Below are 24474 nucleotides of genomic sequence, written 5' to 3' on the forward strand. Positions count from 1 at the left end.
ATGGGACATTTTGGCTCGAGGCCATATTTCATTGTGGGCTCAGAGAAGGAGAGACAAGAGCAGCCTGTGGAGGTACCTAAAAATATCCCCATGCTACAAAATTCTCAAAATAAAAAGAAGACGCAATTCAAAATGGTCAGAAATTTTTGACAGCCTTCACAGTGTACCTTAACAGTAAAAATTCAACTGTTCCCAAAAACCCTTGTTAACGGTAAGCAAAGTATCCCCAACAAACGTGACCAGGTTCCAAAGATCACGTTCACACTATTTCATGCAATAAATGAGTAGGAGTCAAGCAACACAACTTTGGTTTATTGAAATATTACAATATAAAGAATCTGTTGTAGAGAAGGTGAACCATAAATGCTAGCTCCTTGGGAAAGTACAAGCCTAAACAGTAACCTTGGAGACTTTATGGACAGCATGCCATGATCATGAAATAATGCATTACTGATAAATCCAATTTTCAAGCAGAGTCCACATCTGTAGTTTCAGTTCTAAGCTATAGTTTTAGTTCTTCTTCTGTGCTATTTGACATACACCATATTTCTAAATCTCTGTCCATGGTTCCGAAGAGAGTGACTGAAACTAGAAACTTAGAGTCAAGGTGGGACAGCGGTAAGCACAGCTGCCAGGGGCAGAAATCATGCTTGATGTTAACAGTCACCAGAATTGTTCGTCACCCAACAATGGTTCTCAAACTGTAGTAAGCATAAGAATCAACCAGTGAGCCTGGTAAAAATGGTGCCACTCTATGCTAATGCCTATTCTTAATCAAGGCCTGGAAAACTGCATTTCAGCCATCACCTGGGGATTTTGTAAATATGTTCACTCCTGGACTATATTAGAAAGATCATTCCCCAAGTAGATGATTGCTCCTGTAGGAATGTCATCTACTAAAATGGGAGTCGTAGTGTCTTCAAGTCAATGAGATTGTCTAAACGGATTTCAGGTGCAGAAAGGTGCTAGCTCTGTGTGGGACAGATTTTCATAATGGAGTGGCTTAGGTGGGGACCTGCTGTAATGATTCTGAATGTGATTGATGTCACAGCTGATAAAGCTGAACTGCGCTCACTAATGTACTGCGCTCTGGGAGGTTCTTCATGCTGGAGGCTGGGACAGCTGCCCAGACTCTGGGATTTTAATGAAGACAGGCATGGGCCTTTAATTCCACCCCGAGCCCAAATGTGCAAAACGGTTAGCACTGAGTCTTTTATCCATAGCCGGAACGGTGATGCTATTCTAATATAATTTCTTTTCTAATGTTATATTAAAAATGATTGATGTCAAAGGAAGCCCTTGCCATGGTGGGTGACCAAGTGCAAAAGTCACAGTTGGCCAGGACGTGGTCTCAAAGAGTTTGCATTCCAATTCACTCCCTTGCGTTCAGAACATGTGAGCCTAAACCCAATTTGCACTTCCTGAAAGATGCTCTTTACCCAGTACTTGGCTCTCGGCACTGAGGTCTGATTACCTTTTTCTAAATCTTAATTGTAAATAAGACTCAGCTATCCAGTCACCCAGAGGTTGCCGTAGAGGACTTTATTGAATTCTTAATGGTCCAAGTTATTTCCTAAAAGGAGAACCTTCTTTTGGAAAGTCATTCATGATGTATTTACTGTCTATAAACTGGTCAGGTTTTAAACACCATGCCTTCCAGAATACAGACAAAAGGAAATTAAAGAGGTAAATCTAATATGCCAAATTTTGCTGAGTACAAACATCATAATATGCAAACCTGATGCATTTCATAGCCTGAGTGGCATCCCGTGAAACCCCAGTGCTCAGAAAGCTCCCCAAGCCACAGACCCAGGCTATCAGCCTTCCAAAACACCTGCACGCTCGGTCTAAAATTAGACTATTGAAATTCTCCCCAGATTGTCACTTTTCTTTATTACACACAGATTTTTCTCCTCCCCCCATCAAGCCTCCTTTAAATGAGTCAAGAGTGCCACCAAGCGGCAACAGATCACACTCCTAAATGCAGTTTGATTGTCCTTTTAAAAAAAAACAGATTTTACTTTTGCCAGCCGCACTCAGACTTTGAAGAGAGGTTCATTCACATGGATTAAAACACGCACTTCAGATACATGAGTTATGGCTGTTTTTCAAAGTATATTTTGTTAGGTTCATAAGCAATTTTGCTATAATAACTTTTTAAATAGAAATTAGATGCATGGCTAATAGCAACTGTAAAAAAAAAGAAGTGCTAATAAAAAGAAAAACCCAATATCCAAACATTACTGGCTACACAGCGATTCATGGTATGGAAAGGCACATAGCTTCTGGTAGAAAGTTTCCAAACACACAATGTTATTATTATTTCTGTCCTGGTATTTCAAGTATACCAGGTCAAAGACAAAGAGCCAAGGCTTTTTAAAAATAAGGTTTAATACCCGCAGGTTGATTTCTAACCTCAGCTCAGCAGTGAGGACCGATGAAGCATTCACATCCCTCTACCTTCTCAAAGGATTATGAAATCTTACAAGAAGAAAATCCACAGTAGTCACGTAATTCTACTTCAGTGATTAGTTCTGCTTTTCTGTCCTTTTATTCCCTCATTAAATGCGTGTATCCTGAGCAGCAGCTGTGCCAAGGAGACCTCCGAGAAAAAAGGAGTCGCACAGTGGTTGTGCTAGTGAGGTTCACACAACTGGGTCCCCCATTCTGATGAGCTTGGTGGAGGCTGCAAGCTGCAGAGCCTGAGACAAGGGTATTTACAATCACGTATTATGTTACACGGGGGGCTTTTTCTACAGCTCCTCAAATGATCTCACACTGACAGTTTCACTAATAGTCACAAATGCTTTGACCATGCCGGGCAGCTCCGAGGACTGTTCATCGCTGTTCCTGTATACCGCTCCAGATGTGAGTAGGGGTTACCTAACGACGTCATCAGAAGGTGTGTTGGGGTCAAAATGGACATCAAAATCTCTGAACTCTCTAAAGCAGACTCTTCAAAGGAAGCCAGTGCTCCCTGGGATGAAGACATTGAAATTAGCGTGGTGTTTCCAGGAAGGTCAGCGGCACAGGAGGTTCCACAGTAACTACAGCAGTGCTGACACAGCTCGGGACTCTTCTCCAAGTTTGGAATTTCTCTTACAGGAAGCATAAGAGTCTGACTGCATGTGCAGCCCAGCGTGGATTGCGCAGTGTCTATCACTTGCATGGCACTTGCATGGTAACCTCAAGGAACGAAGACTAGGAACTTAGGACTCTGGGAAGCCAAGCCAGCACCTCCCCTCCCTGCAAGCGGAGGCAGGGTGGCAGCCTGCAGCCCTTCCAGGGGGAGAACTAGCAGTGTCTCCTGAGATCCACGCCATGCTGGAACTTAGGACTCTGGGAAGCCAAGCCAGCACCTCCCTTCCCTGGTAAGCGGTGGTAGTTTAGCCCACTGCAGCCCTTCCAGGGGGAGAACTAGCAGTGTCTCCTGAGATCCACACCATGCTGGAACTTAGGACTCTGGGAAGCCAAGCCAGCACCTCCCCTCCCTGCAAGCGAAGGCAGGGTGGCAGCCTGCAGCCCTTCCAGGGGGAGAACTAGCAGTGTCTCCTGAGATCCACGCCATGCTGGAACTTAGGACTCTGGGAAGCCAAGCCAGCACCTCCCCTCCCTGGTAAGCGGCGGTAGTTTAGCCCACTGCAGCCCTTCCAGGGGGAGAACTAGCAGTGTCTCCTGAGATCCACACCATGCTGGAGCTTAGGACTCTGGGAAGCCAAGCCAGCACCTCCCCCTCCCTGCAAGCGGAGGCAGGGTGGCAGCCTGCAGCCCTTCCAGGGGGAGAACTAGCAGTGTCTCCTGAGATCCACGCCATGCTGGAACTTAGGACTCTGGGAAGCCAAGCCAGCACCTCCCCTCCCTGGTAAGCGGCGGTAGCTTAGCCCACGGCAGCCCTTCCAGGGGGAGAACTAGCAGTGTCTCCTGAGATCCACGCCATGCTGGAACTTAGGACTCTGGGAAGCCAAGCCAGCACCTCCCCTCCCTGGTAAGCGGCGGTAGTTTAGCCCACTGCAGCCCTTCCAGGGGGAGAAGTAGCAGTGTCTCCTGAGATCCACACCATGCTGGAGCTTAGGACTCTGGGAAGCCAAGCCTACGTCTCCCCTCCCTGTAAGCCGAGGCAGGGTGGCAGCCTGCAGCCCTTCCAGGGGGAGAACTAGCAGTGTCTCCTGAGATCCACACCATGCTGGAACTTAGGACTCTGGGAAGCCAAGCCAGCACCTCCCCTCCCTGGTAAGCGGCCGTAGTTTAGCCCACTGCAGCCCTTCCAGGGGGAGAACTAGCAGTGTCTCCTGAGATCCACACCATGCTGGAACTTAGGACTCTGGGAAGCCAAGCCAGCACCTCCCCTCCCTGGTAAGCGGCCGTAGTTTAGCCCACTGCAGCCCTTCCAGGGGGAGAACTAGCAGTGTCTCCTGAGATCCTAGCCCTGTTGGAGCTTAGGTCTCTGGGAAGCCAAGCCAGCATCTCCCCTCCCTGTGAGTGGAGACAGGGTGGCAGCCTGCAGCCCTTCCAGGGGGAGATCTAGCAGTGTCTCCTGAGATCCACGCCATGTTGGAGCTTATCTCAATCTCTCCCTTATTCTTTAAAAAAATTATTTAGTTATTTCTTATGTTTTTTAAATAAGGGGAAAAATTTTTTTAATTAGCATATATTATAGTAACTCTTTTTGATTTACTGTTAACTTGTTTTGAAGTCCTGTAATACCCCCACGATCTTGTTTTGACTGATTAGACTCTGTTCCATTCTATATGATAGTATCAAGTTTGAGGGTATAAGCACCTACTTTGAAGGCAATAAGATTCACTAAGATGCCCATTCTGGTTTGACTGTTGTCTCCTTTGGAAGTCCTGTAATGTTTACAATGCCTAAGTTTTATTGGTCTTGTTCTCTACTGTTTTGTCCAACTTTATAATATCTAATGAGATAGACTATTCTTTTTAAGGAAATAAGAGACAATTTTGATAACCATTGTTGATAACCTTGTACTCTGTTCTACATCATGTGCTATGTCTATCCTTGGTTTTGAGTGGCAGCTTTGTTTTCCATATTTGACTATATTCTCTTCCCCCCAAAAAAGTAATAAGGACTAGGAGTAATAAAATCCAAAATGTGTAAATTTTGTTGTAAAAAAGAGAAGGAAAAAAAAAAAAGAGCTCTATGGATATAACAGCAATTGTGTTTAGGGGTGTTAAATAGCTGACTATATTAATGTTTTTGGATCATTGAACACAGCTGTTTGCAGTCTCTCTGTTTGAATGTTCACTTTGTATTCTTTGATACTGTGATTTGAGCAACTATTTCCAAGATGATAATATGTAATCTATTAGCAGGTGATTTCTTACTATTATGTTTTTTTTTTGTAGTTCTGTATTACGTGTACCCTTACACCACTTTGTTTTGTTTTGTGTTTTTCTCTTTTTCCTCTTAAATAAAATTTAAAAAAAAAAAAAAAAAGGAACGAAGACTAGGCAAGACATTTATGGTTTAATGGGCACAAGGAGAAACACAGTACAGAAGCTCTGTTCCCAGCAGGCTGTGTGGCCACCGCCTTGGGTAACATGCTGAATCAAAGCTGGGGACTCACTGCTTCAAGTCCCAGGAAGAAAGAAAAACACTGACAAAGAGTGACGAGGTATTTTCTTGTCATCTAAAAGCGTCTTACATTTATTTTAAGAGTCTTTTGGGTGTTTGTTTGTTTTTGAGGATTTAAATTTTTTTATTTATACATTATTTTTATTCATTATATTTTAAAGAAGTTAGGAAAGGAGGGGGAAAAGAAAGATAAACAAAACAATGCACCTGAGTTTCAAAACAGATTAGCTGGATCATTGCAAAGTCAATACATTGTGTATTACGTTTGTATTTGTTCAGAGTACAAGATACAGGCATGATATCTTGTCCTCGAGGTATTAGCACAAAACATTCATTTTTTATGATTTTAAAAAGCAAAACAGAAAAAAAGGATAGAAATGATACAGAATTTCAAAAAATAGTAGGAAATTAACACTAGTTAATATATTGCATTCTTTTTAAGGAACTAAAAGAAGCTAGCTGCATTTACCTCTCTTGTGTGGACATGTATTTTTTCCTTCTCTTCTTTTCCCCCATCAACATTTGTCTTTTCTTTTGGTTTCTTCCCAATTCACAACATCTATTGTACATTTGCATCCTATTTATTTGTTCATTTTTTCACACTAGAGGGACCTTGCGGTGTTTACCCATATCGGTCTGATTAATTTCACCTACGGGTACAGTCTCCAGCTGTATCCATCTTCTAATCTTATTTCCGTGCTGAGTTTTTTACTGTATCACTTTATTGCATACATAAAAAATAAAATATAGCAAAATAAATTGAGGCAGTAACAATCATGCCACAATTGCTACCTAGTGGGTAGTAACTGTAAAACACCAAAGATTATTATATGCATCCCAATTGAAGAGGTATTAAAATGTTAAAAATGTATTTTGGAATCAGCGAGGTGCATGTTTCCTGCTCAGGCTCTAAATCGGTCCTCAGTAGAGTACAGCGGTTTTAACTCACTTACTTGGGTGCGAGGGGCCGTGTTTAACCAGCCCAGCAGATAAGAATATGCATCGTAGAGTCGGGGAGACCAGCAATTAAACACTGGCTCCACGTCTTACAAGTTCTGTGACCTTTGGGCCAGCTAACAAGTGGTTATGCGCTCTGAACCCGTACATTGAATTGGAGACCATAATTACCACTGCCTAAGTACTAGCTGAAATCATGTAGCTAACACACCTAGCGTGTAACAAACCGTGCCCTTGTACCTCGCAGTTCTGTTACATAAAATCACGATCTTATGCTGTGAAGCTGTGAATTGCAAAAAACCTTGTTTCTTCCCCTCCTCCAATGATAGACTCTTCAATGTCTTTCAGCTTAACCTTGTTCAAGGACTTGGATCCCACCACTACTAATAGAACAGTACTAAAATAAACAATTTAAAAACCAGAGTAAAGCCATGTTAAGAAACAGAAGGTCGCTTCCATGGAAATGGGAAGGGGACCAGGGACAGAGGAGGAGGAGAGCGAGGAGCTAAGGGGAGGAAGGTGATCAAGAGGCTGCGTGCACACATGCAGAGGCCACACCGAATTAATCCCACGCACTAACAAACACCTAAATTAGTGCTCTGGCCTAAAGTTACTCTAAATAGGTACAGATTCGTCAGGAAGCATAAGGAAACCTGACAGAAATTCACTTTCTGAATGCCTCCCTTATCTTTAAATATTCGAACACTGAGGAATAACGAAATTAATTCCTAATATATTCCTGCGATCTTAATCATAGCATTTCAAGCAGAACTTAGATACCATCAAATGAGCTGCCCCAGCCTGGAGAAGTAGGGACTGAAAGAAAAAGTGAGATTAGAAAACATGAAAGCCCGCCTTGCAGACAGCCTGGCCCCCAGAGGCCCGAGAAGGAGGCAGGACGGGGTGCCTGCCCCAGCTGGTGGCCGCCATCCAGGGGCTAAGGTTTCTGCTCCTTTGCTCCCAGGAAGGTGGAGCCAACTCAGCCACTGCCTGGAGCTGGGGACCTGTCTGGGGCACAGAAGGACAAACTCCATCGCACGTTGCCGTCTTCAAAACAGGTGCTCAGCTTACCAGATACAGGCCTGCAAACAGGTCAGTCAATACAAGCACTCTGTTCTTTCCATCGATTAATCGGATTAGGAGCCCAGTTATCTCAGCCATCCTGAGAGAGGACGGGGAATACATGTATTTTCCTTTTCCCCATCTCACTTGTTCTTTGGGGCAATTTCTTTCCCTTTTGCCATGTCTATCTATTGCACCTTTTTTCCTATCATCTTGCTTTTTCTTTTAATCTCTTTCAAATAAATAAATAAAAAGTCATTACTGTGGACAAATGCAAAAACTGACAAGTAAATAAAACTGGCAAGACTGATCAATTTAAAAAAGAAAGAAGGACACATGGCATCGCCAGGGGCACCTCTGGCCCTCCTGGAGGCCGGCCAGGCCGGATGTCCTGCGGCACAGAAGTCACTCCCAGGCCTCTCATGAGTAGATGAGAAAGTTTAAACCTGGCGATGTTCTCCCATTTCCCATGCCTGGGCACCACCGATAGCCTTCACCAGACAGATACAGACACAGATAATCATATAGAGGCAGAGAGAGAGCGCACCTGATGTTCTTCACCACTGGGATGAAAAATTGTTTTTGAAAATATATTTCTCAGCTTCTCAGCTGGGAACACTTTGTAGTCATTTCCACTTAAAAAGAGAGGAGGGAACCGTTAGTGCTCTGGGCAGGGTGAGCAAAGTGTTCAAGGAAACAAACCTTGGAAAGGTGCACAGTATTCACCCCCACTTCGCCAGTGGGCGTGGAGCTGTCTGCTTCGTTACTCATAAGCCCTGATTTCAGTTCGGATTCCCGCCTGCTAAACATCCAGACTGTTCCGAGCCCTGTGGGCTCCGGTAAGTGACAGCACATGTGGATGGCAGTGCTCAAAGTCCCCCCTTTCCAGGGAGCACTGAAGCTACCATTCCTTTGACGTCAGGGATTAATCAACCTTTGCTGAATGACCATGTGGCCCGTAATACAATCCGATGCTCAGGTAATGAAAAGGCCCATCTGTGTGCCCAGAGGTGACAGGCTCTCAGTGCTGATCCGTGTGAACCTGGATGCTGTAATGAGGTCAAACACGGTAATAAAGCAGTTTTCCAGTTAACAGAGCTCACATGCTAAAGTCTCAGGGCCTTCTAAATCATTTTCATAGTTTAAAACCCAAGATACAAAATCAGGCACCAAAGTAAACGTTTTTGAGTTTTCTCTTGTTCTCTTTCACTTTTTGTTTTTTCGGTTTGTTTGTTGAGACAGAATCCTTGTTGAGACAGAGTCCAAAATGTCCCACAGAAGGCCTCCCAAGAAGCCTTCAAATGTACACAGAAGGTTTAAAACCTGGAGGTGTCTCCACTCAGAAGGCTGAGGCAGGAGGACCACTAGCAGTCCAAGGCCAGCTTAGGCTACATGGCAAGATTTAGTCAACAAATAAATAATCAGTAAATGGATCCAGGCAGAGTGGCACATGCCTGTAATCCCAGAACTTGGAAGGCTGAGGCAGGAGGATTGCTATATGTTTGAGGCCAACCTGGACTACAAAATGAGCTCAAGGCCAGCGTGAACTGCATGCATATCAAGACCCTGTCTCAAAAAGACAAAGAAAGAAAGAAAGAAAGAAAGAAAGAAAGAAAGAAAGAAAGAAAGAAAGAAAGAAAAAAAGAAAGAAAGAAAGCAGCTCTAGGGGGAAGTTAGAGGGGAAAGCAACGAGAAAGAGCGTCACCTAGAACTACCCAGAGCTCAAGGGCAGTAATCTTCCAGGTACAGCTCGGGCTGTTCTTGGTGAACGTTTACCCAACAGGGTTTGTGTGTAAAGGGATCTGATCTCACCCAAAAATACCAGCCTCACTGGGTCCGCAGCAGCCTGACATCGCAAAGCACTGGTTCCTTCAGGCCCAAATAGAGACAAATGAGAAGCTCTACTCTTGTGCCAGGCATTTGCACACGGTGTGAATGCGTTCATTGGATTGGCCAGAATTTCCAGAAAATACCAATTAGGAAAACACGCACGTCTGAGGAAGAATGCAAGCCTGGACTTGGCCTCTGGGAAGACTGAAGGTGGCCGGCCAGGGGGGAGCAGGGCCACCCTCGGGTGGGAGGCCCGGGGACCAACTGCTCCAGCCTTCATGAACACCAGTCAGTGTCAACGACTCTGTGAGCCCTTAACATTGCAGAGGGGCATGGACAGATGGCATTTGTGAGAACGTGAGCTAGGAGTGTGATGCGATCCTGGCTAAGCTCCCCCAGGTAGGAGCTGCTCACTCCGGGGAGCTGCTGAATGACTCGGGAAAGATGAGAGGCTACAACCCCAAACCACAGACTCCCCACCACAGGAAACCACCCATTCAGGTCAACGGGATCATCCTGCAAGTGACAGCTGACTGTCATCTCGCAAAGACCAGGAAATGAGTTTTGTGTGATCTTTTCTCCATTCTCATCTTGGCCTCCCTACAGGGGCAGCAGAGCCGACCACCATAAGGAGTTTCCGAGACAACGCGGGGACCACCGCAAAAATGCTCCGGCATTTGGGAAGAGACTGAGTGAAGGGGGAGGCCGGGGAGGGGAAAGGCCAGGACCCGGGCTGCAGGCGGCAACTCAAGGACAGGACCTTGGAAGAGGCAAGGGTTTCCTGCTTCCTCCAGGCTGGCATTAGTCTTCCTCCATCTGCGCCAAGGCTAGGGGAGAAGGCGACACCCTGATTCTGTCCCTTCCCCAGTCCCTAAGGGCTGCATCACCAAGAGAGTGCAAAACCACCAGGGAAAGGGGGCAGAGAAAAGCAGAAGAGGCGTGGCTGTGTTGTTTCCCATCACCAACAAAGCCACGCCGGAAGTGGGCAACATTCATGCTGCCACATGTGATGCTGGACCAATCAGAGACAGATGACAAATGACTTTATTTAAAATTAGGTTCTCAGCACCAAATCTGAGCTGTCTTCCTCCCCGAAGCACCCACAGGGTTTCAGGGCCATGAGGTTGTGTTGAAGCTGCTGGGCTCTGTAAATACCACGCAGGGACGGTTTCCAGCAGACAGTGCTGTGGCCAGATGCACTCAATGGAGCTCTTGGGGAGCTCCGTCCCCACGACACAGGCTTTAGCACTGGGCCCCGAGGCTTTGTCTGATGTACACAAATAATTTATCAATTCCTATGCATTTTTTTCATTTTAAAATGAAAAAAATTAAAATGATGATACAGAATTTCAAAACAAAACCATAGAGCCACTGTTCTCTAGAAATGATCTTGTTCTCTAGAAATGTGCTTGAAGTTTGCCCATGCACCTCAGAGTCCATCTAACACATGAAAAGTTAAGCCACCTTTCTTATTTCAAACAGCAGAAAACTCTGAAATACTGTTTCCAGCCATCTGGAGGAGAAAACTGCAGTGTGGCACCACCGTGCCTCCCTTTTGTACCTTTGAAATAACCAACAATAGTCAGTTCACAATGGTCAAATCTGTTCTTGATGACTTCTAAACCAGCCAGGGTTTGGCATGATGGGGTATCCTGTACCAAAAGCTGCTGGAATTTGAAACTTCAACAAAAGAAAGTCCAGAGTTTTTCCTTTGTCAGAGAAGCTCTTCTCTTAAATAAAGAATGAGATCGACAGCTTCTTATTGCAGAGATTTTTGCATACCTATAAAATGCAATTTTTAAGATGAGAGCATCAAGTAGGTTCTTTGTTTCATTTCCCAGAATTCAACGCTGAGCGAGAGATTTGCAAAATCCACCTGGGCTTTGTTCCTTCAACAGCGATGCTAAGCAGAAGCACCTAGGCTTTGGGGCGTTAACTGACGCTGTCTTCGCCATGGCTTGTGCAAATGGAATGATTCAGTGTTCCTTTGGGACCTGTGAGAGATCCATTTCATGCACCCTCCAGGATGGGACTGAGCCCACAGCAAGCGTTCTGACCCTGATTCTCTGCATCGTGCTTCCCCACGCAGCGTCCTCTGCTGAGGAAGACCTGGCAAGGGCCTTGCTGGATCCTCTTGTTATCAGATGACCAGGGACCATGAGGCCGTCCTTCCTGCAGGCTGCCCCAAAGCACTGATCACAGGGCTGCACTTCTCAAAAACCCTAGCACTGTCAGTGTTGGTAAACATTTTATTATTCTACATCTAAAATATCTTACTCTCATTCATGTTGCTTCTTTTTAATCTTCAAAGTTTAAAAATTGTGGTGACTGCTTAAGTCAGCGCAGCACAGAGAAGGCCAGCTAAAGAGAGAGCGTGGCGCGGTGCACTGTACTTGATTTGCTTCCCCGTCCGAGCCGCAGCCTTGCCTGTGGCCGGAGAACCGACTTCAGCTTCAAGGAAGGTGTCACCCGTAACCTATGCGGTGTGTTCCCCTGTGAGGGCACGGGTGTGGGCACAGGCTTTTAATGACCTTCCATGTAAATGTCAGACATGCGACTTTATTTTTGTTGCTCAAGTAAGTTTGATTTCACAGACTCCGCCATTGTGAGTGAGAGCATCTCCAAAATATCTGAAAGAGTTGTGGTTCTAATTATCTTAGAGAAACTAACAAACCTCCTGAAAATCTAATGTAGGAGAAAAGAGACCGACCCGTGCATCTCTCCACCATCCACATCGTGGCCATTATTTTTATTAATCTATTTAAAGAAAGCAGCATTGTTATTATTTTCCTTTGTCTACTTTCTTTTTTCTGTTTGTTCTTTAATAACTTCATGTTTAGATTTTTTTTTGTTATACTCTTTCATGACTATGAATTTTCCACTAGCACACCTCTAACTGAATCTCATGTTTCTGATAAGCCATAGTCTTGTGCAATGGTAGTTCATGAAGATGAATATTTAGTTAGGAATATCAGCAGACACCTCTCCTAACATACAGAAAAGGCTTGCCCATGCCAAGCAGGGAAATACAAGTCTGTATCCAGAACTTGGGAAGTTGAGGCAGGAGGACCACCACATGTCTGAGGCCATCCTGGGCTACAAAGTAAGTTCAAGACCAGCCTGAGCTTTACAGCAACACCCTGTGTGAAAAACAAACAAAAAGACATGCATAAGAATAGGGCCAATGCATATAACAAATTAAAAACCACTAAGTCAGAAAAAAATTCAATAGTAAAGCAATGAACTCCCAAGTTACAACAGAAAAGAGATCTTTTTTGGTAAATATTATTGAATTGGACTTTAGCAAATTCAAATGGAAGAACCTTGACTAGTCCGATATTAGTAAAACATAAATACATGCTTTCCCTCTAGCTGTCATTCAAGAAGAGTGTCTTCATAAAAATAAAAGAAATTAAAAGTAACCCCAAGGCCAGGCACATGCCAATAATTTCAGCACTTGGGAGGCTGAGGCAAGAGGATCGCCTCATCATGAGTTCAAGGCCAGTCTGCGCTACACAGTGAGTTCAAGACCAGTCTGAACTAAATACCAAGACTCTGCCCCACCCAAAAACAAAATCATCACAAATGATTTTTTTTTACCACTCTGATGCCATGATATTTAAAAGAATGATCCACAAATAGCATTTTAGTCAAGTCCTGGACAGGAAACAGATGGAACCCTAAAGATAATTCAGGAAAGCTATTTCAACACTCAAGATCATGACTAAGTGACTATTTATAAGATATCCTGGGGTGGTAGGGCCCCACAAAGGACAATTCTGTAACCCCGGTTTCCCGACACCCAGGGGCTGTGGGAAGGTGACAGTTATTATAAAGGAGCAGAAAATCATGTAGAAGCCACACCAAAGAAGTAGTTACCATCAGTGAAAATTACATCAGCCCAAGCCGCCTCTGCATGGAGAGCCAGAGAAGCACATATCTTGACTCCTCACTGATCCCCAATAGTGCCCACAACTCAAGCGGAAAGCAGCTTGTGGTCAGTCACTACAGTTCTGACAAGGCCATCTCCGGGGAGCCCTCAGGCCAGGGACAGGACCAGAGCGGTGGCTCTGAGAAGGCACAAAGGTTAAAGAGATCTAAGGAGACCTAAAAGCCTGACGCTATGACGTGAATCTGCATTTTAGCGCAGCTATTTAACATCTCCCTCTAGTCATTTTTTTTGGCTTAACCTGTTTGTCCACGCAGTATCACACAATCAGTAACAACAAATGTCTATCTTAAAAAAAAAGAAAAACAGCTACACACAGTGCACTGAGAAGTGAGTGTGTTGGCTGGGGTGCCCAGGGCGAGGGTGCTTGCCCGGATGCTTGAGGCTCTGCCTGGGCCTGGCCTGTGTCTGTAGGAAGGAAGGGAGCTTTCTTCCCTCTCAGGGTGATGAGCTTGTCAGGGCTGCACTCAGGCAGCTATCAGGGGTCCGTGATCCTTTTGCCTTCAGTTCAGTCTAGCAGGGAGCATTCCCACAGCGAGCATTCCCACAGCGAGCATTCCCACAGGACACAGCCAGGGGAGCCCGGAGCAAGGCCCAGGCTGCAGGTCCCTGCCCACACCTGCCCTGCCAGGAGCCCCCGGTACAGTCCAAGTGGAGGACCCAGCCCAGGGTCATCTCTGGTTGTGGGTTCAGGACTCCACAAAACAAAAGGAGACAGAGATTCCAGAAAGTGGACAGCTGGAGTACTCTGCTACCTATCACAACTCTTGCAGATTTCCTTAGTCTTAAGAGTTTACAAGATCGTGAGTCTCATAACTAATAGATTCACTCTGGAAACTCTTTTCAGAGGAGCCTCATCTTTTCTTGATCTGAAGTCTGCCTTCGCTAGTGTATTTGAATGTGGCCTAATCAGACATTTTTCAGTGATAAGGGATGATTTCTCAGTGAGTCTCTCCTGAAATCATTTCTTTCTCAAACACACAAGGCAGGACACGCTATCACTTTCTCTCTAAAATGTTCTGATCTCATAAACAACCAGACTTCAGTGTTCCAACAGCCAAGCAGTGAAGTAAACATTCCTCAGTGAACAGTAAAGTGTCATGCTTTACATTTGTTACTTGTACTGAAAAGGACAAGGGTATAAATCAACCCAAGATACTGAATAAAACCTTATCATTTGGGCAGAATAAAATATAGGCAAATATATTCATGTTGGAACTGCAGAAGTGATAGCCAGGCCTGCTAAATACCTAGACAGAAAATAGTTAGAATCTGACAGTGAAATTCCTGTAATTCTCACCATGGCATGAATTTCAGCCAAATAGATTATAAATTCTTCCTACAACTCACCAATAATTCCTAGAATTGTGAAATTCTTTGGAACTTGTTTTAATACCTATGTAGTACATAGTGGTTTCTTAAACTTTTAATTTTTATTCTTAGGAAAAACATTAGTTTATTCTGCATGGACAATTAAATCCCTTTCCTTTTTATAAAATAAAGGTAGGAAGGAAAAACAATTACCCTAGTAAAATCACTAGCAATGTATTCATTTTATGTGTCTAAAGACCCTTTTTCATCAATCTGTGTATTTAAGAACTGCCTACTTGAAGATTAACTCACATTTTCTAAGTTACTTTACAAATACAGTCGCTTTGGCATAGTTTTAGTAGTCTGTCAAAATTTCTTGACTAAATCATTAGCAGGTTGCTGCTGAATGGTAAATCATCCATTTTTCCATTTGTACAGATCAGTGTAAGCAAGCATCTTCAACAGAATTCTTGGGAGTCATCTCCGTGTGGTTGTTTGTATTCAGCTTACTCCCACACTGTCTTCTTTCTCAGACTTTAAGTAACATTTCCTACCGAGATGAAGGAGTTCATGTTTTTAACATTTTGCACTTATTTTTGAAAGAACAGTTTCTATGCAGGTGTCATATGTGAGCTTAGCAGAATTTCACTGCTTTGATATTTCTGCAAAATTCTAAAGTAATCTTGAGGTCACTTTGAATGCTATTTTCCTTATTTATCATTATGTATTTCTACTCCTGTTCATCTCTTCTCATGTGATTCAGAGAGCCCTGTTGTGTAACCTGGTCATCAGGTTGCTTTTATTTCTGTTACTATGATCTAACACTTAGCCAGGAAGTAACCCTAACTGTAAAATCTACAAGGCCTTTCTTTCAATCCATGGAAGAAGATGGTAGGCATTTTTTTAAAAATCTGCTACTCGGTGACATATAAAACCAAATCCTTCTGCATTAAAAGCATTCTTTTCAGATTCAAACACAATTTTAGAAACGTAAAGCACAACTGAATAAAGAACAACTTGACTGGGACAAGCCAAAAGTATATTCCAGTAAACCATAGTGCATCTTGCCAAATTCAAGATTTGTCCTCTTATACCCTAGGAAGGGCAGAACATTCATTTTGAAGTTATTTTAAATGTAGTCTTCCAATAAATTAAAAATGTTTGTTACCCTACATTAAAAGTATCAGGACAGCACAAAGCCAGTGTAGTTCTTTGTCTTCACAGAATGAACCATATGGTCTTGGGAGCTGGATCATCCGGAGACCACTTAACCTACATACACACCCACCTCCATCACCTCCGAAGACAGCTACATGAGACACAGCCCGGCCAGATGGAGATCTAAATCCCATCAGAAACAAACTCCACAATCCACCACTCACTGTCAGGAAATGCTCCTTTATGTTTCAACTACAAAATGCGGGCTGCAGATTAAGCCTATTTCCTCTACTGCTATTCCTGGTGGAGAAGAAAACCAGATGGACACCATCCGTCTTGCAGCTGAAAAACAATAATTAGGTCACTTCTTTCCCTCCAGCATAAAACAGGAAAAGAAAACCTTTGGGGTTCTCTTTTGCATGCACTATATTTCACTTCATAATCATATTTAATCCTATCTGAAAGGGCAAGCATATACTGTTTCAGAAATAATATTAGGGATGAGCTTCCTTTGCAAACCCCACTGCAAGCAGTGTTTGGTCTTGGGTATCTCATCTTGCAGCCCCAAGAGACCTCACTCCTCCTCCTCCTCCTCCTCCTCCTCTTCCTCCTCCTCCTCCTCCTCCTCCTCCTCCTCCTCCTCCTCCTCTTCCTCCTCCTCTTGCTGCTGACTCATAACTTGGGATGGCTGCAGCAGTGTGTAAAGTAGGAAAGCTGGGTCTCCAGACCCAGCTCGGGCCAGCACTTTGTTTTGTCCTGGTACACAGGGCACCTGCAGTGGAGCTCCAGGCTCACAGCACATTGCGCTGTCATTCGGCAGAGGCACTGGTTTCTCTGAAGGAAACTAAGCCACGCGGAGCCCACAGTGGCAACGGAGGGAAAACGGCTCTCAGCACCGAGCACTCAAGTTCCACAGCAGTGTGTCACACTCCAGAAAACCCGGGAGACCAAACAGCATGAGCATAGCAAGGAAACCTGAGTGTAGGGGGCGATGGCGTCTTCAGACCTGGGCCATAGGAAGAAAGCTTTAGGAAATAGAGGACACAGAGGAAGCCCCTGTTATGGATTAAAAACCAATGGCCAATTTAGCACAGCTGAATTAAATCAGCATGGTACTGCATGTAGATGACCCACCCAAGCAAAGCTGCCGGTATAAAAGGAGAAGTGGAGAGGAAGAGCGTGGTGTTGTGGGTTCTCCTAAGTGGTGTTTGGAGCCGTTGGTTCTCCTGGAGGACCTTGTTGTGCTGGCTCCCTGATATTTACTCCGCGGTTCTCATTGGAGGAGCTCAGGACCTCACTGTCACTGTGTGGTACTTTTCAGGGAAGCCCTGGTCCTTATTTTGAGCATTACCTCCTGGTTCTGGTGTAGAACCCTCAACCTACTGGCACAGAACTTTCACCCCGCTGGCACAGACTTTCTAGCAACCATAACTGACCCGTGGGCCTTCCTAGCACCGATCCATTTTGAGTACCATACTTGCATGAGTCATTGTCATGGGCTCTAGGACTTCAGCTGGACTCATGCAGGACACTGCCATGGGATCCAGGTCCTTGGCTGGATTTTCTAGGTCTTTAGTGATGTGGACGGATTTCCTGTACTTTCTTGCATTTAACTTTGGGTGACCATCATAAAATAATATTAAGAATTATGTATCCTATATGTAATTGTCCTCCTGACTATAACACCCCCCACATGTTGGGTCAGAGATGCAACAGGGTGACAGGGGACTCAGCAGAGAGCAGGTGGCAGCGGCATGGAGCTCACATTAATTGGTTTACATTAGCTGCCTTGGGGGGGGGCAAAATTCATCCAAAATCAACCCAAAGTACTTCAAACGCATTTCTTGAACATTCAATAGACTTGAAGTATTTATTTATGCATGTTTGAGCAGCTACTGAAGTATCCACTGTGTGTTCTGGATCCTAGGAAATAACAGGGAGCAAAAGAAGAAAAGAAGCCTGCCTGGTGGGACCGACACTCTAACAGGACAGGTGATGGGAGCACACACAGCCAGTGGTGAACACCACAGTGCAGAAACACAAAGGTGTGGCCCTGGAAGATCACAAATATCCTGCTTTCCGTGAATCCAAGAATAAAGCCCCTTCAGATGCACCCTGCTATGAAGCAGATGAGGAGAAGACCACACTGCAGCATCCTCAAATCCACAGCCTGTGCTTTGCTGCACCCCTTGCAATCTGATTTCTCTGTCTACTCCATCAGGCTGAATCCCACCCTGGTGGTGTATTAGATGATACAAATGCAGCTTGGCCAAGCTGAGGACTTTCCATGGCCGGACCATTATGCTTCTGATCACCCATCAGAGCCATGATGTCTCCGAAGCATGGCTGCTGGGTCATCACCTTGCCTTTTCCCTGTTCGATATTTTTACCCACATCTTGATGAGGGCATAGATGTCATGGTTATCAAATTTGCAAATAACACCAAACTGAAAGGCAGAGCTAATGTGTCACATGACAGGATTAGGAATCAAAACGATCTTGACAGGGCAGAACAACCAGATAAAAACCGCAAAATGAAGTGAACCATCAGGCTATGATCGAAAAGCAAACAAATAAACACACACACACATGAATAGGGAGACCAGGTACCAGAGGTCTCTAATGAGGGAAGGAAAAATTAGAGGCTTTAGTTGGTCTCCAATTAAACAGTAGTCAACATATCGATACAGCTGCATAAAACATCTTAGGCTGTGCCATACAGCATTACCTACATGGGGAAAGGCAATATCAGTGGTGGAAGAGTACTCATTTTGAGTCCCATACTTAAGAATAATACTAATTTTTTTAAGTTTTCAAAGAAAGGTGATGGGAAATGCAGCTGTCCTATTATATAAGGAGTTGCTGGGGACCTGCCCACTATAGGAAACGGCACTTATGGAAAATTAATACATATTTCCGAGCTTTGTAAGTGGTTCCTACTGATAAGAACACTTTGTCACTTCTAAACCTGTTAACTTAGGGCCTCAGCAAAGAACTTTGCCCTTTTATGGCTCAGAGTATTATATGTAAACGACAGCTAATATCAATTCTTTGGGTTATTAGAACGATGAACAAAGACACATTGTAAATACGCAGTACTTTACCTGAACACAGCCCATGCTCAAAGCGGGTGGGTATCTTTATTCTCACCTCCCTAAGAAGTAGAAGAGAACAGGTGGAGGAAGGAGGGGGCCCATACCACAAAAGCATAGAGGCTTCTGAAATGTTTTGTTCCTTTCCATGAATTTGCCATGTAGATGCTGACTGACTGCCTGGGAATTTGAGAAGAAATTTTTCCTCTGAGTGAGCGTAGAACTAGAAATTTTCTACATTCCTTTCAGTGGATAATTTGTGAGCCCCTTATAAAGGCAAGGTTTTTGAAGTTCTGAAACCCTCTATGCATGTGGGTCACATGTCAGACCCTCATAAAACTAGAATCTATGGAAACAGTTACAGTTAAGGTTGTCTTCCTGATCTGTGCTTTCCTCCGGGACCCATGCTGAGAGATGGCTGCATCCGTTACCTCTTTCCACAAATGGGGAAATGAGCAGAGACTGGAAATTTACACAAGCTCCTCAGGGGCCAAGCAGAGGTTCAAACCCAAGCTTCTGAAGTGAAAGCCCGCCAGGCCCACATGCTCAGCCCCCAGATTGTCCTTCCCCCACTGATGCAGCAAGGGGATCCCATCCTGAGAGGTTTGCAGACGCCCTGAGGTTTCTCCATGACCACCACGCTGTCCTCCAAGTGCATCTAAGTTAAAATAAACTTGACGTCACAGTTGCCTCGGTGGGTGAGCTGAGAAGTGTGTTCTGCACAGTCAGGGAGTGTCATGCTCCACTAAAACTCGCTCTGTGAACTGGTGAGGCTCTCCTTGGGCCCTGATGTGTGTCCTACTCCTCCGTGTTGGGCAGCACTCACCCAGAGGTGGGTTCCCGCCCCGGTCTAGTGTGCTCTAATTCACCTTGTCCTTACCTTGTCCTTACCACTCCAGGCCCACACTACTGAACATGCACTTTCTGCCATCAATCAGCACTGTCCTCAGGGCCAACAACCGGGTGGACTGGACTCTCCAAAGAGTGGACCTCATCAGCTGGAGGAGCTGCTCCCCCCAGGGGCCACGGCTCAGGAGCAGCCCTTGCTGTCTCCCTGGTTCCAGACGGGCGTAGGTGGGGGGACAGGATGAAGGATGCCTGGTTTTGTAAGGTGGAGGTACTGCTTACTCAGAGCAAATCTCAGTGCCTGGCAAAGAATAGAAAGGCACAGCACGGGAGTGGGCGCATGGGAGGGAGCAGGAGAAACGAGCTGCTGAAGCCGCAGGGACTGGTGTTTATCCAACGAGTGGGCTGCCGAGAGGAAGCAGGGGAAATTGGTAGGAACAAGTGAGAAAGTTAAAAATAAACTGTGTTCAAAGAAGTAAGATTCTCTGACACCTTTAAAAAAAAAAAAACAAAAACAATTTTTTTCTGTTTATTTGGGAAAGTTCTGCTTCCTGCTTGTTGAAGTTAGTTTAAGTTTTGGGTTCCTGTGTCTGTGTGTTTAATCTTCCGATACAGGTGCATTTCAGTTCCCAAATGCTTACAGCATCCCTGAGCACCCTCGTGCCTGAAACCGGAGGAGCTCTGTGTTCTGTCTTATGAATACGTTTTCTTTCCCTCTCCATGGAACGCTGTAGCTTAGGACTTATTTGGAAGTTTACTTTTGAAACTAAGGATAATGATCTACAAATATTTCCCTGAGAAAGACTTCGTGTAAGCAAATAGCTTTTGTGCATGGAAACTCTAATTCAACTGAAATTTGATGGGTGTTTGTTCTGTGGGTTTGATCTTCCTGCTAATCTTACCAAATATTTGAGTAGAGACCTAAGTGCTGAACCGTTCCTAAAGAAGAAAAATAAAACTTCCCAGGACGAGAAGTTATATTTATAATTACTTAATTTACCAAAATGTACAAGAACTCACCAAACCATGCTCAAATCCATCAACAGAGATTACAGGCAGGCACTCTGCTGAGGGGTGAGCACCTGAGGAGCTGAGAGACCAGAAGTTCCCTCGTGTCCGGTGATGGAGATCGGAGAAGACAGAGCTAAGGCAGACTGAGTCAGGGAAGACAAAGACAGGAAGCCACCATGAAAACGGGCAGAAGTGAGGAGAGGAGCGCGGACAGCCAGCTAAGGAAGGCGCGAGCCAAGGTCAAGACGAGTCTCACCCCTTCCTCGCCTCATCCCGCTTTACCCAGCACCAACCTCTACACTCGAGAGTCCAAGTCTGAGAGTTTCCTCCTCCAACAGCGGTAATTATGCAAACCAGCACACAGATTGTCCCAAGCCCTGCAGGACAGAAGTCTCACCAGGGCCTTACTGGGTTGTGGCGAAGAAGTTATTAGATTCCAGGGCAATTTAACAGAAAGACTGCAAGTTTGAAATGAAAAAGACAGAAAGACACAAAATAAACCTCTCAAACTCCCCAAGTTCCAGGGCAAGAAACAGACGTCCTTGAATGCAAATAAGTGTGCCACTCACGAAAAAGGAAAGAAGATTTCAGGGGTAGAGAGCGAAACCGGAAGGCAGAATTGAAAGCAGCAAAGTTAGAGATTTTAAAGCTGTTTGAAAACTATTCTTCCTCTTCCTCTTCTCCTTTCTCTTCCTCCTTCCCCTCCTCCTTCTTTTTCCATTTTCTTTCCTTTTGAACTGGATATTTATGCCTTTCCCATCACTGTGTCTGGAAAGCAAATAACTTGTTTGAAGAGTTTCATATTTACAGGAAGAAAGGAAGTGTGCCCCAAATGGATTAGATTCAGATGCACTCGTATTGACAAGGCTGATGTGATTTGAGACTTTTGAACTATTGAAATTTATATGAGTTTTTGGGTTTGGGGTGCTTCAAGGACCTGGGATTGGTAAATGTATCTTGTATGTAGAAAAACAGTCAATCTTTATGAGCTACAGGGGAGACTATCATAAGCAGAACAATAAGTATATCCATACCCACCTTGCCATAATCTGTAGACGTGTTTTGTAACAAAGCATGGACAACTAAGTTTGCAAGTTGTAGTTAAGGTTTATAGGGGAGCAGATGTAATACAGGGCACATAATTTATAGGATTATTTTATAACAGTCACCCAAAAAGTCAAATGCACAAGACTGCAAAGATCTGTCCACAGAGCAGAGACGCAAAGAATCCGGCCGAGTCCTGGATCCCATGACAAGGTCCTCCCTAAGCCAGCTGGAGGCTTAGCGCTCGCGGCAATGTCTCATGCAGGTCTCAATCAAGGATCCATGCTGGGAAGGCCCAAAGGTCACGGTGGAAGCTAGAAAGTCTGAGCCAGACGGATGAAGGAGCTATGCCAGCAGGCTGAGGATCTGCACTGGAGCCAGAAAGTGGTGTTCAAGGTAAGGACCAGGGAGGGCTGCCTGGGAAAGAGTGACAGCGAGGACCCGAGCTGCTCTAGTGATAGCAGCCGAGTTCACATGAGGAAAGCCAGCGTGACAAGCCTCTCCCTGCCAGCGCACCGTCTTCCCCTTGGGCTCTCCTTTTATGCTGTAGCCAGCAGCCCACAGGTGGGCCCTCCACGTCCAGCACCGCGCTGACTCAGTTCAGCTGGGCGTCACAAGCTGCCACTGGCTGACCCACCACACAAAGAAAGGTAAGGTTGCAATCCTGAGACCTGACAATAAGATTATCCGGGATTATCCCATTTATAACCACATAGAGCCTGAACTAAGAAGTCAGAACCAGAGAGAGTGGTGCCCAGCCGCCACTACAGGCTTTGAAGATTAAACCCCACTCAGAATCCGTGACCTGGGAAAGGAAATAGCAGATTCTTCTCCCCGGAGAGAACGACACTCCACAGACTCCTTAACTTCAGCCGGCCAGACCCGTGTTGTGACTTCTGATTCTGAATCTATAAAATAATAACTGCGTGTTGTTTAAAGTCACCGAGCTGTGGTCACTTGGTAACAGCATCAGCAGGCAGCTATTTCACAGGGAAACACTACCACAGACCCCAGGGCGCTGACTGCAGTGGGCTGTGCTGGCTTTAATCCTGTGAGCAAGAGAAGACTCAGGGGAGGCCTGTGAAAACTCCAAGTCTAGAGCTCAGTCAGCCGTGCGTACCAAGGCTGATTCCTCAGGTTGACCTGTGTACCGTGGTCACAGAAGACACCAGCACTAGGAGGAATGAAGCGAGGACTCCGCGCTGTCCTCAGGTTCCCCAGCTCTGACCGTTCTAAAATGCGAAGTTGACTTACAAAGGAATTCAGCTATAAAGGGAAGCCGTGTGTTTGGGTAGCTGATTCATGTATGTGCTAGACTCAGGGATTATTTTTGCATCATTCCATGCTAATTTTAAAGTGCTTAATTTTTAAAGTTTTTCAGAGAGATTCATTTGCCATCTTTTTAGGCTCTTTCAAAACAAAACAACAACAACAACAAAAAAAATCCTAGAAAAACACCAAGCAAAGCTATGCACATGGGAATCTCAGAAAACGGTGACCTCTCTGCAAGTGCGGCCGGCAGTTCTTCCCTCCTGTTCGGTCCACTCTCTCCTCGCCTTCATTCTGTCCATTTCCTCTCCAGTGGGCCTCCTGCAGTGTTTTCTAATGAATCAAATACCGAAAGTGAAGAAAGTAATTTATATTGATTCACTTGGCGACTTGAAGTATCCAGAACTCTTCTTTAAAAATCTGCACTTCACAAGAAACAGGCACTAAGAAATTCTGAAATTCCTAGCACCATTCTCTAAATGAATGAACAAATTTCTACCAGAATTTGCTTTTTCTCTAATTGGTTTCATGTGCAGTAGTTAAATCGTGTATCATACTTTTTCTTTCCCGATAACTGTGATGAGATGACTAGTTTGGGACGAAGTTTTTAATAACCAGTTAATAAAAAGAAATAATGATTCCTTTGAATTCTTCAGTTATGCAACATAATCAAATCCAAGGCTATTCATTCTTAAACTATTTTCCGGTAGAATCTGAGATGTAAGAATTTATTAATCATAACAATAACTCCCACCACAAGAATACTTGCTAAGCAGCATCCCACAGAAGTGATCTCATCTTCACGGCGAAGGTGTGCAGAGAGAGGATGTTATCATTATCCTCACTTGACAGATAAGCAAACTTTTCCAAGCCCAAGCAGGTATTTGCGGTCGAGATGATATTTAGAGGGAGCCCGGTTCTGAGGCACAATTCAAGCCTTGTTCTTTCCCTGATCCTTTGCTCCCACCCCCACCCCATCCCGTGATACATTTAACCCAGAGAATGCAATAGAATTTGTACTTTCCCTCCTCACCCTCTACCACAATACTAACACGTTACAAAACCAGAATATAAATTGCACCTAGCACACAGTAGTTATATTGAAAGACGCTTATCTTGTATAAAAAGAAAGAATTTCATATCATCTCTACTTTTCAAAACTAGCCCGGGAGACCCGGCTTTTCTTTTTGAATATAGTGCACAATCTTCTCTCATTCCGCTCAGGGCAAACTCAGACATCAGGATATACTTCACCCCCACGACAGCACATGCTCTGTAGTGAAGGAGACATTTACTACAGATAAAAAGAAAATTCTTCTTCCCTTTAACTTGAGGTTCTAAAACAGAAAGCAA

At 44.6% G+C, this 24474-nt stretch overlaps 1 long non-coding RNA gene across 1 annotated transcript; it reads left to right on the plus strand.

Annotated features, from left to right (window-relative positions):
- Positions 1-3364: 3364 nt before the first annotated feature.
- On the plus strand, positions 3365-20253 carry LOC134478342 (uncharacterized). The gene is made up of 4 exons (XR_010050940.1): positions 3365-4353; positions 5456-5632; positions 7514-7641; positions 17787-20253. It is a non-coding gene; the product is annotated as an uncharacterized LOC134478342 (long non-coding RNA).
- Positions 20254-24474: the final 4221 nt, after the last annotated feature.

The sequence above is a fragment of the Cavia porcellus genome, unplaced genomic scaffold, assembly GCF_034190915.1.
Source record: "Cavia porcellus strain 051 isolate PalLab524CR breed Dunkin Hartley unplaced genomic scaffold, mCavPor4.1 scaffold_12, whole genome shotgun sequence".
In the NCBI taxonomy this organism is placed as follows: domain Eukaryota; kingdom Metazoa; phylum Chordata; class Mammalia; order Rodentia; family Caviidae; genus Cavia; species Cavia porcellus.